This window comes from Acomys russatus, chromosome 16 (assembly GCF_903995435.1).
Source record: "Acomys russatus chromosome 16, mAcoRus1.1, whole genome shotgun sequence".
Taxonomy (NCBI): Eukaryota; Metazoa; Chordata; class Mammalia; order Rodentia; family Muridae; genus Acomys; species Acomys russatus.
Window position 1 is genome coordinate 14,569,876 of NC_067152.1, and position 14,596 is coordinate 14,584,471.

The window sequence follows — 14,596 nt, forward strand, 5'->3', positions numbered from 1 at the left end:
TTGGGGTGATGCCCAGAGCCTCGCTGCTAGGGGAATGCCACCTTTCCAGCAGAGGTTCCTGCATTAGGCTGTCTCAGCTACTGTCACCTGCACAAAGCCTGAGAAGAGGGATCTGCTGACCAAGTCCTTGACCCTGTGCTGGTCTCATCCCAGCCTGTCAAAAGCAAGCTGGTAGTGGCCAGGCTACTCGGGTCCACTCACAGGTTCCCCGCGTGCTTTCACTTGTGCCGCCATCAAGTGAGGGAGTGGGTTGCTACCCACGGTTCCAAACTGAGCTGTTGAAGTTCTCCAGCCGTGGGTGGTGAGTTCTTTAACCGAGTTTCCATCAGAAATGGGCCTCAGTGAATAGCCAAAGCAATTCTGCCAGGCCGAACTTAATCTCCTGAAGGGAACAAGGTTTCCCCAAGAGGGCCTGGGCTGTGGAGCCAACACCTAAAAGCTTTCACAGAAGTCCCTTGGAAAGCCCCAGCTGCTGGCCTGTGTGCTTGACCCGGGCGTGCCTGCGTGGTGAGAATGGAAACAGTTGTGGGGAGGGGAGGGGAGAAGAGCCTGCACAAATAACCACACTGGGGCTGCTTGAGTTCCATACCTAGCTGGGCCCTAACTGTCAATCTCACAGGAAGTGAAAGACAACCACTGTGGGGGCAGGGGTCTTGTTGCAGCTCCCTCCACCTGGGAGCTGCTTTTCAGTCGCTCTGTCTGTTGGTCCTGGAACCCACGTGTGCTGCTGCCCAGCAGCCCAGACAGGCAAGAAAGTGCTAGAGTCCCAGCCTTTCTTCAAGCCCAGAGATTGTTGAGACAGGAACTTGGGGGTGTGCTGTCCTGTGGCCAGGGTGGGGGTGCCTTTCAAATTCCATTCTACCTCCATAAGGACTCAGTACTTGCTGAAGTTTAGACCCATCCTAGATTATGAGATATGAGTTGGCCCAGGGTCTTAAGCCCTCCAGCCCTCCCCTCCCCCATTAGTGCCAATTGGGGGGCTTAGGGGGGCTTGTGGTTGAACATTGAGCCTCATGCATACTAGGCAAGCATTCTACCACTGAGCTATCCCCAGCCCTTGAACTTTTGAGGTCAGATCTTACTAATTTTGTCCCTGGCTTGAAAGCTGCCCCATAACCCAGGCTGGCTTTGAATCTGTGGTCCCTTTGCCTCCAAGTCACTGGCATCGCAAGTGTACACCACAAAGCCTGGATCCTCTTGGCTTCTTGTTCAGTGGTTTGACCTCTGTCCCTGTGGGGGCAAGGCTCTTCCCCTGTTCAACAGGACAGATTCAGCTCAGACAAAACTCTGGAAGCAGCAGCAGCCGGGCTGTTTTTAGACTTTGTCCCCCTTTTCTACCCTTGCTATTGATTTCCCCAAAACCGAGGGGCTTAGTGACATCACAGTGATGACTGGTAGCTGGTACTTACAGCAAGAGTCAGGATGTCTCAGCAGAGAGCAGTTTCCCTAAGAATAAAGGTGGCAGCTGGTAAGGGCCTGAACTCGGGCTAGACTTGGGGACTGAGACCCCGTTCTCGATGTAACCACTACCTCCGCTTGTGTGCAGCCAGCTGCTCAGTCCTCAGGCCTGGCATGTTCTCTGAGGATATCAGAGGCAGGCAGGGAATGGTAAATAAAGATAGACCTTACTTTGGAAGCCTAGCTCCCACTTAGAATCCTTAAGGACCTTCATGTAAATAGTCTTTGGTAGTCAGCAAAGGTCTTTGACATCCATTATCTCGTTTGATCTTTGCGAAACTCCGAGGACATCGTCTTTATTTAGCAACAAGGAGACAAGCTCTGCGGGTTAAAGTGGCTTAGCCATGATTAAGTACGGGAGCCCTAGCTTGAGCAATACAGTGTCCACCGTCGAGTGCTGCTGTTTCTCATGTGTTCACTCCCTGTACGAGGGTTGCACAGAACTGTGAAACGTGAGCTTTTTGTTTAAAGTCATAACACCTCCCCCCACAGAGGGCCCTGCTAACCTCCCTTACTCAACGTCTCTGGTCCCCAGTCTAAACTTAGCAACATGAGAGGCAGTGAGATTAATAGTCCGGGGAAGTGGTCACAGGGGAAACGGGGCCAGCCTTTCAGTTCTCTCCAACAGCAGTGTCCATTCATCTCCGAGTCCTGGGCACCTGCCAGCCTGTGCCCCACATTTCCCATCTCCTGCATTGTCCTCCCTGTGTCCCTTCCACCTGCGGCCCGATGGTGGCCCCGTCACACCCTGATGAAACACAGAGGCTTGTGTGTGATGAAAACATGTTCCTGCTAAGGACAAGGGCCCCTGTACCCCTGACCTGCTGTCTCTGCTAACACCTAATTGCCTTGTTGTCAGGCGTGGTGGCACATGCCTGGAATCCCAGCACTCGGGAGGCAGAGGCAAGCAGATCTCTGGAGTTCGAGGCCAGCCTGGTCTACAAAGTGAGTCCAGGCCAGCCCAGGCCACACAGAGAAACCCTGTCTCAAAAAACCAATACCAGCCAACCAACCAAAACCCAACTAGACTTTCCTGTCCTTCCACACACCCCCACCTCTCTCTCTCTCTCTCTCTCTCTCTCTCTCTCTCTCTCTCTCTCTCTCTCTCTCTCTGTATTGAACCAAGGGCCTGTGGATTATAGGTAATGTTCTACCATTGAGATATATGCCTAGTCTAAAATTGAAATATTTTTAAATATATTACATACTTTTTGCTATCTACACACAAGAATCAGGATACAAGCCAGGTGTGATGGCTCACACCTTCAATCCCCAGCACAGAAGCAAGGGGATCTCTATGAGTTCGAGGCCAGCCTGGTCTACAAAGCAAGTCCAGGACAGTCAAGGCTACACTGAGAAACCCTGTCTTGGGGAGGGGGGGAGAATCAGGATACAACTTAACCTTTACTTAGCTCATAGTCATTGTTTGTGAGCGTTCATTTTGTATCCTGTGGTAAAGTGGTTTTAGAACTAGTCATTTTTCTACCTCTTAGATTCACAGCCTGTCAGCTGTCACTGATGTCCTTCACTCATGGCTGAGGGAGCTGACAGCTGCATCTGGTACTTACTGTAGCGTGGCAGCTGAATGGAAGAGTAAGACTTAGATGGAGAGAAGCACATGGCTGCTTGTCTGGACTTTGGCTGGTTGGGGAGGCCTTCCTCTGGGGGGCGGGGGGATGGACAGCTCCAAGCTGCCGGGGCTGTACATGAAAGCAGGTAGACAGAAGATCACTGAAGCTGGTGGAGTTATATGAAGGCCACCACCACCTTATGCGTGACAGGACCAGACCACACCAGTCTGACTCCAAGAAGAATCACAGCTGTGAGGTGTGTCCAACAAACTTGGCTCAGAGCTTTGGATCTCAAGGTGCTGCCGTGCCTGTGAGCAGCCTAGGAAACAGGAACCACATGCCCCCATCTCAACAGTCCCTTTGGGGAGTGGATTGAGATCCACGGAGCTTAACTTGGGGCCCATCCCACGGTTGGTTGCTGAGTGCCTGTGAGTCGGGGAGCTAGCAGGCCCATTTCCACAGCAGCTCCCTGTGCTGCATCCATTGTGTGCCTCCTCCCTGCAAACTGAGCCCTTATGCCACACAGCAACCAGAGGGAAGAGCTTCAGACACAAAGCAAAGCCCTTAGTTGATTTCCACAAGGTGTTTCACCTTCCTTCACCCCAAACACAGCACCTGCCGCCCTCCGAACCCTTTCTTGCTTTGGAAAATACCTGGAAGGAAATGAGCCCTGTAGGGCCATTGGCTAGAAAGGGGTGGTAGTGTGGCAACTGCTGATAGTTCCCTGGAGGACTGAAGAGTAAAAGTCAGAGGGGAGAAGGCCCTGGGAGGGAGAGGGTGCCAGGAACAACCTAGTTTCCTCTGGAACTCTGGACCTAACAGGGACTGGGTGACTGTGACAGGGGAATGACTGAAAGCCCAGAGGCAGCTTCCCCACCCAGCGAAGGCAGCTGCAGCACTTTTCTCTGGGCAGCCAAGCAGGCTCGTGCTTCCTCAGCTCTGCACCCCACAGAAGCAGAAGATGGAGGGCGGGTCTCAGGCAGAGAGGGGGGGCATGACCTGGAATCCGGGGTTTGTGCTGGGACAGGTGAGGTAGTGGAGGCAGGCATGCCCCTGGGAGAGGCAAGTCCCAGTCCCTTCTACAGCAGGAGAGAGGAAGCCTCTCCCCCATCCCACTTAGAGGCACCAGCGCCAGAACTGAACTGGCGTCCTTGCAAAGGGATCTTTACTGGCCACTAGAGGCAAGGAGGATAGTGGGAAACCAGTCGCCCGTGGTTCTCTCACAGCGATTATACTCTCATACAGCAATTTCCAGGCTCAAAACTGGCCGTGGGCAGTGTCGCATGTCATCCTCAGTTGACCAGACGTCACCATCAGTCCCTTCTCACAGACACTGAGGGGCACACCAAATTAGCCTTACCCCTTGCACTGCTGTGCTTATGGCCATGGGGGCCTGGCTCCCTTGCCCCCACCTCCCTCAGACTCCATGTTCCCCCAATCTCTCACCTCCCCGCCCCCCTCTTGGAACCACAGCCCCATGACGCCGACAGTCTGTGCTCCATTGGTCTACATGAAGAACTTTTGTCCTTATTTGGACAGGCCAGCTTCAGGCTGGGCCTCCACCTCTGGCCCAGCCCCCACAGGCCTGCCTCTCTCTCTCTCTCTCTCTTTCTCTCTCTCTCTCTCTCTCTCTCTCTCTCACTTCGCCTTTTTGAGGTTTGGCTGTGGGGCCCAGTGGGCGTCACTTCAAACGCACTTTCTGGTTGAGTCACTTTTAACGGCTCCGGCTCTGGTGCTCTGAGCTGCTGCTGCTGTTGTTGCTTTCTGCTACACTCCTGGGCACCTTCTAGGCTTGGTGGCTAACCCTCCCCCACCTGGCTGCTGAAGAGGCTGGGTGGCCGGTGACCCTGGGCAGGTTTTGCAGACCACTTGGTTTACTCCCATCTATTGCCCCTACTCACAGCCTGGGGTAGGAAGTGGGCCCTGAGTCCCTCCCATAGCTTTTTCCATTTCCTTTCCCCAGACTGGGATTTCGGGGACAGACAGATCCTTATGGAAGCACTGCCTCTTTGGGGGCAGTTAGAATTGACTTCTCTAGGGGAACAGAAAAACGGGATGCAGACTGTTGGCTGATATTTAGGAAGAAGAAACATAACCCGGCTGAGATTCCGGTTCCTCAATCTGAAGTGGGGATACTGGCATTTGTCTTAGTAGGGTCAGCGTGATCAAATGCAACGCAGACGGAGTGTGCTCCCCACAGTTTGCCGAGTGCTCCCTCCACTGGACCTTCTTGTGGGGTGGAGAGATGAATACATGGAGGCCGAGCGAGCTCCTGCACACCACCGGCTCCTCTTCCCATCTTATCTTGTGTTTCCAGCTGTGCCTGGGGTAGGAGGAATCCTGGGGGGAGGGGGCGCGGAGGCAAGAGGTTGACGGGAGAACTAGACAACCCTTTTGCCCCTGGAACCTTCTCTGGACTTTAGATCTTCCATTCGGGAAGATGTAGGGCTGCCCTGTGGCTTGGCAGGGTTAGAACATGGTACATTGCTTCCTGCCACTGTTACAGCCCCTTGGCCCTTTGTCTTCAGGGACAGGCTAGAGCAAAGACAGATCCTTTGATCAATTTTCTCCTTCATTCTATAGTTGAAGAAACAGGCAGGCTGGAGGTTCAGGGAAGCCCAAAATCACACTGTAAAGGAGCCCCCAAGAATCTTGTCTCTCTGTTTTGTCCTCTTGGCTGTCCTATCAGGGATAGGATCGGGCTGACTGAGAGACTGTAGCGGGCAACACAACACTCTCTCCCTCTGCCCCATCTTCTCTCCTTGTTTTGCTTTCCTGGGTCAGCAGGATCAGCTGAGATGCCGACCAAGGATGTGCCTCACATTTACTATGTGTGCTCTGGACTGTGTGTGCTCATGGCACAGAGAAGTGAATGTGTGAATGTGTGGAACCCAAGCTAGCTCCCACACATGGTAGTCTCTCTCTCTCTCTCTCTCTCTCACACACACACACACACACACACACACACACACACACACACACACACACACACGAGAGAGAGAGAGAGAGGGGAGAGAGGGGGGGAAATTGGTTTTTAAATTGGGGAAACCAGGGCATCTACGCACGTTAGGCCTGGCACCCATGGGTAAGGGAACTTTTGTTTTTCTGCTAGTGTCCCTAGGAAATTCCAGAAGAGAATGCTTCTGGTTTCATGACCACTCCCACAGCAGTGGTCAGGGTGGCTTTCTCCTGTCTACAAACACCCCCTTTCTTACCCAGACTTTCTGCTTCTTCCCAGATGCTTTGGAAAGAACCCTGCACTTGGCCCTCACTTTAGTCCACCTTCTCTTTCTCTCTGTGCTTGCAACTTGGCTTCCTAGAGGCCAGTTGGCTGCATGAATCCCTGCCTTATGATGTCGGAGCGGCTGAACCAGAGCCTTATAAAACAGCATTCCCCCCCCCCCCAAAACAAAACAAAACAAAGCAACAACAACAGCAACAACAATAAAAAACAGCTTCCCAGAATGGGACATGTGTGTTGTTGCTGCCACTTGCCTGACAGGAGAGCATAAAGGCAGAATCAAGAAGACACCAGATTAGGGGCGGAGGCCAGGGGAGACAGCATGCCCACTTTCCTGGCCTGGTAGGAACCAACCCTTGTGCTCCCAATGCACTGATGAAATGGGCCCGGGCAGTGGTGCACGCCTTTAATCCCAGCACTTGGGAGGCAGAGGCAGGCAGATCGCTGTGAGTTCGAGGCCAGCCTGGTCTACAAAGTAAGTCCAGGACAGCCAAGGCTACACAGAGAAACCCTGTCTCGAAAAAAAAAAACAAACCCTAAACAAACAAACAAAAACAAACAAACAAAAAACAACCCCCCCAAAACAAACAAACAAACAAAAAAAGAAAGAAAGAAAGAAAGGGGATCCCCCTAGATGCTGAGATGACCTCTGCTGGGGACTTGGCTCTCTATGGTCTCTGAGGCACTTGCATCCATTGGCCCTTTCTTTCTTTTGGATGCCCCTCCAGGAAGGCTGAGAAGGGCCTCAGCATTTTTGGTACCATTGGTTGTGACTGGCTTCACCTGCTTTTGTGATACTAGAGGATCAGTTTCCCTCCTTTGTAGCAGGCCTGCGCTAATGCTACTTCCCTGAAGGGTGGGCCTCTCAACCTGCTCAGCTTCCTGTTTGTGAGTGGTTAGCTCCTGTGGCTTCTCTCTTCAGAAGGCAGGTTATCTGGCCTGCCATCTCTGCCTGCTTGCCTGCCTGCGCACTGGGTGAGGCCCTGGGCCCCTGCAGCTGGAGTGAAGTCTTGGTTTTCCTCTCGATTCTTTCATTCTGAGCCTGCCCTCCTGCCTGCTAAAGCAAAGGCCTCAAAAGACCGCTTTTCTTCTTGTATCCTCTCTTTGCCCAGTTGCCCCTTCTGAACTCTCTATCCACTCGTGTTTGCTTTTTCCAGAAGCATGAGACTGGCCCCAAAGGCCCCCTCAGCTCCAAGGGAGGACCACTTGGTGCCTATCCATAGTGCATGCACAGTGATACTCAAAATTTCCCTGTATCCCCCCTACAGTGACCCTAAGCTCCTCCTCAACTCCACCCTTTCAGAAACTGAGGGCACTGACAGTGGGCCTGTGTCCTCTCCTCAGGCTAACTTTACCTGCCCACAGCCACATCTCAGCATATAAGATGGCCTTCCCAGGGTTCGTCAGGAAGGGGAGAGAGTCAAAACTGTAGGCTTGTAGCACGCTAGGCTTGTAGCACACCAGGCCTGGGACTCATCCTTAAGTGAACAGGGCTTTGTTTCTATCACCCATTACCCCCAGCCCTACTTCAACTTAGCAGAGAAATCCTAGCTAATTAGAATGCCAGAACCAGGGGCTGGAGACATAACTGTTGGTAGAGTACCTGCCTAGAATTCACTAAGCTCTCTGTGGTAGCACGTGCCTGTAGTCCCAGCTCTTAAGGATGAGGCAGGAGGATCAAAGTTCAAGGTCATCCTTGGTGACATAGCAAATTCAAGGCCACCCTGAGCTACACAGGATCCTGTCTTTAGAAAAGGGGGGTAGGGTGAGAGTGAAGAGATGGCTCAGCATTTAAGAGCAGACTGGCTGCCCTTCCAAGGGATCTGGGTTCAATTCCCAGCACCCACATGGCACTCACAACTGTCTATAACGTCCATTTCAGCGGATCCAACACTTTTACGTAGACACACATGCAGGCGAAATGCCAGTGTTCATAAAATACAAATTTTAAAAATATTTTTAACAATTGAGATGTTATATGAATAAATTAATAAAATTTTTTAAAAAAGAAAAAATATTTTTGAAAAATGTAAAAAATGGCAGGGCATGAGGGTACACATCTTTGATTCTAGCACTTAAGAGGCAGAGGCAGGAAGATCTCTGTGACTTCAAGACTAGGCTGGTCTACATATTTGAGTTTCAAGACAGCCAGGGCTACACAGGGAAACCCCATTTCGAAAAACAAACAACAGCAACAAAGTCAAAACCAGAAAAGACCTTGGAGGATATTTTTCAGCAGGATTTGAGTGGTGGCAGCTGCCTCTCTGTGTCTGGACATGTTTTCAAGGGCTGACTTTGAATCACCTCCTTGAACTCCCGCTCCTCAACCATGGGAGACATCAAGACCTCCCCTGTCGGCCCCAGACTACACTGATGGTTTAGTTTCTCTCTTCCTGGGGAGCTCAGGCAGCAGGAAGCTTTGGGGGCAGCGGGCAAGGGTTAGGCCTGTCCTTCCGCCGTGCCTATGTGCCCTAGGGCATCAGTGAGTCACCTCACTGGTCCAAGTGAGGCTTCCTGTGTCCTTGCAGGAGGCAGGTGTGTCCAGGAATGGGTAGGAGGCCTCCCTGGTGACCTGGTAAGCTGGTCACGTCTACAGCGTGTGGCTCTGGGACGTCCAGCATCGCAGCTACTCGCTCACAGCACACACCCACTCTTCTAGCTGGCCTGGCGTCCTGGCCTAAGACTCTGCCACTTTCCCTGCCTCTCTTCCTTTCTTTCTTCCTTTTTTATTATTTTTTATTTTTTTATTTTTTTTTACGATTTTCCCTGCCTTTCATTGTGTCTCTTCCTTGACTCTTTTTTGGTTTTTGTTTGTTTTCCTCTTCTGAGACAGGGTTTCTCTGTGTAGCCCTGGCTGTCCTGGACTCACTCTGTAGACCAGGCTGGCCTCAAACTCACAGACATCCTCCTGCTTCTGCTTCCCAGAGTGCCACTGCACCCGCCCTTTTAGCGGGGGGGCGGGGGGGTTTAGGCCTAGTGGTGGTAAAGCCCAGGGCCCCCGCTGAGCTCCTCCTCAGTTCTTTTGTTCTTCAGCCCTTGAGATGGGAACCACAAAAAAATCCAGACCCTCCAAAAAAAAAAAAAAAACTTCCTGATCCCAGAAACTTGGTGGGTTTCTGAGGTGGGCCCTGGCTGGTTTGGGATGCTAACGACTGTCTGCAGAGGGGACAGCAGCTCTTCAGAGGGAGCAGGTGTCAGTGACACCCTCCACCCTGCTCAGGACAGAAGAGGGGCTGTGGACTCTCAGGTCTGACCTGTGACAGGTTGTCACGTACTTGAGGCACTTTTGGCCCAATGGGGGCCTGAAGGCCGGGGCAGGGGGCTGTGGTAAGCCCTGAAGGATGGGGGGTCCAAAAACCCAGGTTACTGCACAGGGATGATATTCTTACCCTCTTATCTCCCTGGACAGCCACTTCCCCTCCCTCCACCCAGGTCTGAGGCCTGGTGGTGGTCTCTTAAAGGAGCACTGACCTTTTTTTTTTTTTTTTTTTTTTTGGCCAGCTAGCCTTGTAAGGCTGTTCACCACTGTTCCTTCGGACCTTAGGGGTGAAGGGTCACGGTTTTCCTTTCCTGCTTCCACCTGAGGGCACTGGGGTGGGCGAGTCTTTTCCAGGTTGGCGGCACCTCTTGCAGAAGGAAAGCATGCGGGGGCAGTCTCCCTTTCTCTGTCTGACCTTCCTTCAGTCACCTTCTGGGCCTTGAATCTGTGTTCTCTGAAGCCTGTGTGGACCTGTGTGGACCTGTGGCTAGATGGGGTACACAGAGAAGATGCTCTTGGCCTTCTTGGAAGGAGACATTAGCGGTTTTTCCTATCTCCTCCTGCCTCTTTCTAACTGCCCCCTCAAGGCCATTCTTGATTCCAGAGCCAGGCTCACTGAGAAGCTTGGGGAAAGCATGGGTCTTACACTCAGCCCCCTAAACTCCTGCCCAGACTCCTACCTTGCTCCCATCCCCCAACTAGGGGCCCTAGGCGAGGCAGTTTCCTGCCTTCCCCGTGGGGAAAGTGGGGGTGACATGCAGGTGGGCGGGCCGTGCCCACATCCGGTGGCCACCAGAACCTCCTGTCAGAGCCTCTTTTCTCCCCTCCCCCAAGACTCCGAGATCCCTGTGCTCTACTCAAGAGCCCCCCCCACCCACCCCCGTCCTTACTGACATGCCCTGACCTGTATCCTTATAGGCCCTAAAAACAGCACGAAGACCCGATTGCTATACACACAGCCCTAGTGCTGAGGGGCTAAGCTGGGCCTGGGGAGGTGGTGGCCTTCAGGGGTGTTGAGGACACTCAATCTAAGGAAGTTGTTGGTGTAGTTCTGATTTCCCCTCATGCCTTTGCACTTCCACCGCCTCTCAGGAGAACACATAGAACAGCCATGCCTTGCTTGGGCTCAGGGCCCAGAGGAAAGGCCTATCCACGGTGTTAGGACCCAGGGAACTGCAGTTTTCTAGTGTTGGGGATTCAGGACTCTCCTGGGCTCTCACTGAAGGCTCTAGCAAGGTCTCCTGTAGTCTCCTGGGGTCACCTCCAATTAGTCAGTCTTAACCCTTGAACCTCATTTCCCGTGGCTGCTGCCACCAGGGCAGGGCAGGCCTAGGATTCAGGAAGCCACCTGCCCAGGGCATGTGAGATGGCCTCTTCAGCCCTCTCCCGCCAATACCCAGCTTTGTCTCTTGGTTTCCTGTCAGTCTGCACTCCCCAGGGAGGGGAGGGGTGGCTAATCTCTGATGCGCTGTGGAGGCGGGCTCCAAGACCGTTGGGCGCCTTGAGAGCTGACCCACGTGGCCTCAGGGTTATAAGCCCTGCCCACTCTGAAGGGAACCCCACTTTGGAGCCTCTTCCTCTCAGCTCTGCAACCTCAGGTAAGGAGGGCCTAACCCTTCACTCTGGTCCCCGCCAGGGCCTCTTCACTCTGGGCCTAAGGGACAGTAAGGGTCTTTGGGTACAGTTTCTAAGTGAAGGCTGGGGACAGCAGGAGGCCATGGGTTTGGGTGCCAGGACTCCCTCCCAAAGGTTTATGCCAAGGGGCAATCATGCTGGGACCCACCAGCCTTCATTGGGGACAGCTTTCAAAATCTTTTAAATTTCCTAAAGGCAGGATTAGAAGGTAAAAATGGCTTCTGTGCCCCCTTCTCGTGAAAAGAGAGGCATACTAAAGCTCTCAGGGAGGAGGGTGGACTTGGGAGAATGGACAAAGGCTAAAAATGTGGGACTAGTATGAGCAATTTTTTTCAGCTTTTTTTTTTTTGTTTGCCGCCCAACATGGCCACCATTTCTGTTGGCACACTCTTGGACTCCAGCTTGAGGAGCGGCCAGGAGCAAGGGACCCGGGCCTTGGCCCAATGGAGAATCTAGGGACCTAGACCTCTGGGAGAGTCGGGGTCTCTATCTAATGCAACCGCTGGGCACCAAGGCCTTTACGGGAGGAGGCTTAGCCACCTCAATTGGATTCAAGACAGTGGCTCATATGGCTGGGAGGCACCACTCTGGGGCCTGCAGTTCTAAAGATGGAGCTGAGCCCTCTGCAGTGACCATGGTCTCTATCTGAGTGTCCCTGAGAAGGGAGAAAATAGGGTGGGAACCTGGAAGGGGTGCAGGGGTGGGGGTGGGGAGAAGGACTCAAAGAGGAAGTTAGGCTGGGGAAGAAGAGGCTAGTCTGGCGCCATGCTGAGTCACTACCCACAAGGCCCAGGGCGGGCCCTCTAGGGGGCCACAGGCATGGTGGAGGGGGATCCTTGGGAAGCTACAAGGAGGGAGGGGGCAGAGGGTTTTTCTTAAAGTAGGAGTCAGCAAGAAGAGCAGGTGGCCTGAAGAATACCTGTGGACGGACAGACAGACAGACAGTGCAGTCACCCATAAAGTAGAAAGCACTACTAACAGCACTGGAGGGTGTAGTGTTTCCTACTTTATGGATGAGTGTACTGTGGGCTTCGGAGACCACGCCACGCCGCCGCCACCTGCCAGCGCTCTCCTCCACCCCGGATCAAGGAGACAGGTGAGATTCTCTCGCACCCCCCCACACACACACTTTTTTTTTTACCAGACCCATTCCCCATCACGAAAGACCTTCACTGCTCCCCAAAGCACTGTGCTTCCTGACCCCAGACACTTGGGGAAACAGCCACAGTAGCTCTCCCGAATTCAAGCCTGGGAGGGCATGGGGTGGGGCTGGCTGTGTAGGTCTCCCTGCAGCACCTGCAGGCAGCCTGGGGATTCCAGAAGACAGGGCGGAGGGATGGGAACGGGTAGGGATCACAGGGCCCTCAACCCTAATAAAGAACCGACTGGTTTAGCTTTCGTGTGAGACTCTGTTATTGCGGTGTTGGGGTTTGTGTGGGTTCCCCGCATGCCCGGGGACAGATCACCACCCAAGAGAGAAAGATTGGCTGTGCTGACATGAGCAGAAGACTTTGGCCTGACTAGGCCTCATCCTGGGGGTGGAAAAGCTTGGGCCAGCCGGAAGCTAACCTCCCAGCAATGTGAACAAAGGGTTATGAGTGGGCCTCTACTTTCCACCCCAATTTCTACTGCAGCTTCCATTTGGTCTCTAAGCCTTCAAAACAAAGGCCGCTTGCCTCTTGTTTTGGATTAAGAAAGTCTAGACCAGTGGTTCTCAACCCCCCTGATGCTGCAACCCTTTAGTACAGTTCTTCATGTGGTGGTGGATCCCCAGCCATAAAAAAAAAAAAAAAAAATTGTTGCTACTTTATAACTGAAAATTTGCACCTGTTATGAAATGCAATGTAAGTAACTGGTTTTTTTTTTCCAATGTCTTAAGCAACCTTTGTGAAAGGGTCATTTAGAGAGGCCCCCTCCCCAAACAAGGGGTTGTGACCCACAGGTTGAGAGCCACTGGTCTAGAGGACCCTTTGTGTAGTGGAAGAGTTAGACCTACAATGGCACACTGTGTGCCCACTAGCACCGCACACACAGGCAGGCCGTAGGTATTAATCAGCAAAGCGCACATACATTACCATTCATATGCATTTCACCAGGCCCTGTACACAGATGCCAGCAACATGCCCAAGCTGTGACATATACACTCTGAGTATGAAGTCACCTAGGACAGACACATGCGCAATAGTACTTACATATACAATGACATATACACAGACATATATAACTAACTATATATATCATGGCAAAGAATATAGTCATGTAGTGACATTCACATAAATACAGTGGCTTCATGTACATACAGTGACATGTACATACATGACAAGCGACGAGAGTCGGGATCTCTGTATGGATTTCCACATGTATGGATTGAAATTTTTACTTATTAGTGTGTGTGAGTACGGGTGTGTGTGCTCATGTGCCGTGGCATGCGTGTGGGGCCAGAGCACACCTTTCATGAAGGAGTCAGTTCTCCACTTTTGCCATGTGGTTCCTGGGGATCAGACTCTGGTGGTCAGGCTTGGTGGCAAGTATCTCTACCCACGGAGTCATTCTACTGGCCAGACTGAAAAAAAAAAAAATGTGTTTTTGATTGCAAGCCAAGTATGTGGTACATGCCTGTAATCCCCGAAAGTGGGAGAGGGGCAGCCTGTGCTACATAAGACCCGGTCTCAGGAAGGAAGCCGTGTCCGCTTACAATCTTTAGACTTTTCCTGTTAGTCTCATGATTTCTTCAGTAGTACAGTACACTTAGCGTTTACATTATACTATAAAATAGGTGTTATAAACAATCTAGAGCGATTTCAGGGTATTTTACCACAGTATATAAAGGACGTAAGTGTCCAAGAACCTGGTGAGGTACTCTGAGAGGATCCCGGAGCCAACGCCCCTTAGACTTGGGAATGGGAAAAAGACATACACCTATACCATTTTGATTTTGATTTTTGAGACAGAGTGTCTCTGTGTAGCCTTGGCTGTCCTGGAACTCTGTAGACCAGGCTGGCCTCGAACCCGCTGAGATCCGCCTGCCTCTCCCTCCTGAGTGCTGGGATTAAAGACGTGCGCCATCACGCCTGGCAAGTAAATCATCACTACGTATATATATCACTGTATGCTATTACACATAATTACATGGCAGCATGTGTGTTAATGTCATATAATGGCACGTATGTATGTGATTCATGGCACGATGTTACAATTTGCAAACGGACTCATACACATAATTGTGTGCACATAGGTATTGTGGCAGATAGACATACGGTGGCACACAAAGCCATACACAGATACATATCCAATGAGATTCATGGACACGCACTAGCACACATGCATACAATGATCTTCACACGTGTACACAGACATAAATCTTCCCTCTATACATATATGCTATACGCACTGGCATGTTATACTACATCCATACTATGCACATGCACACAC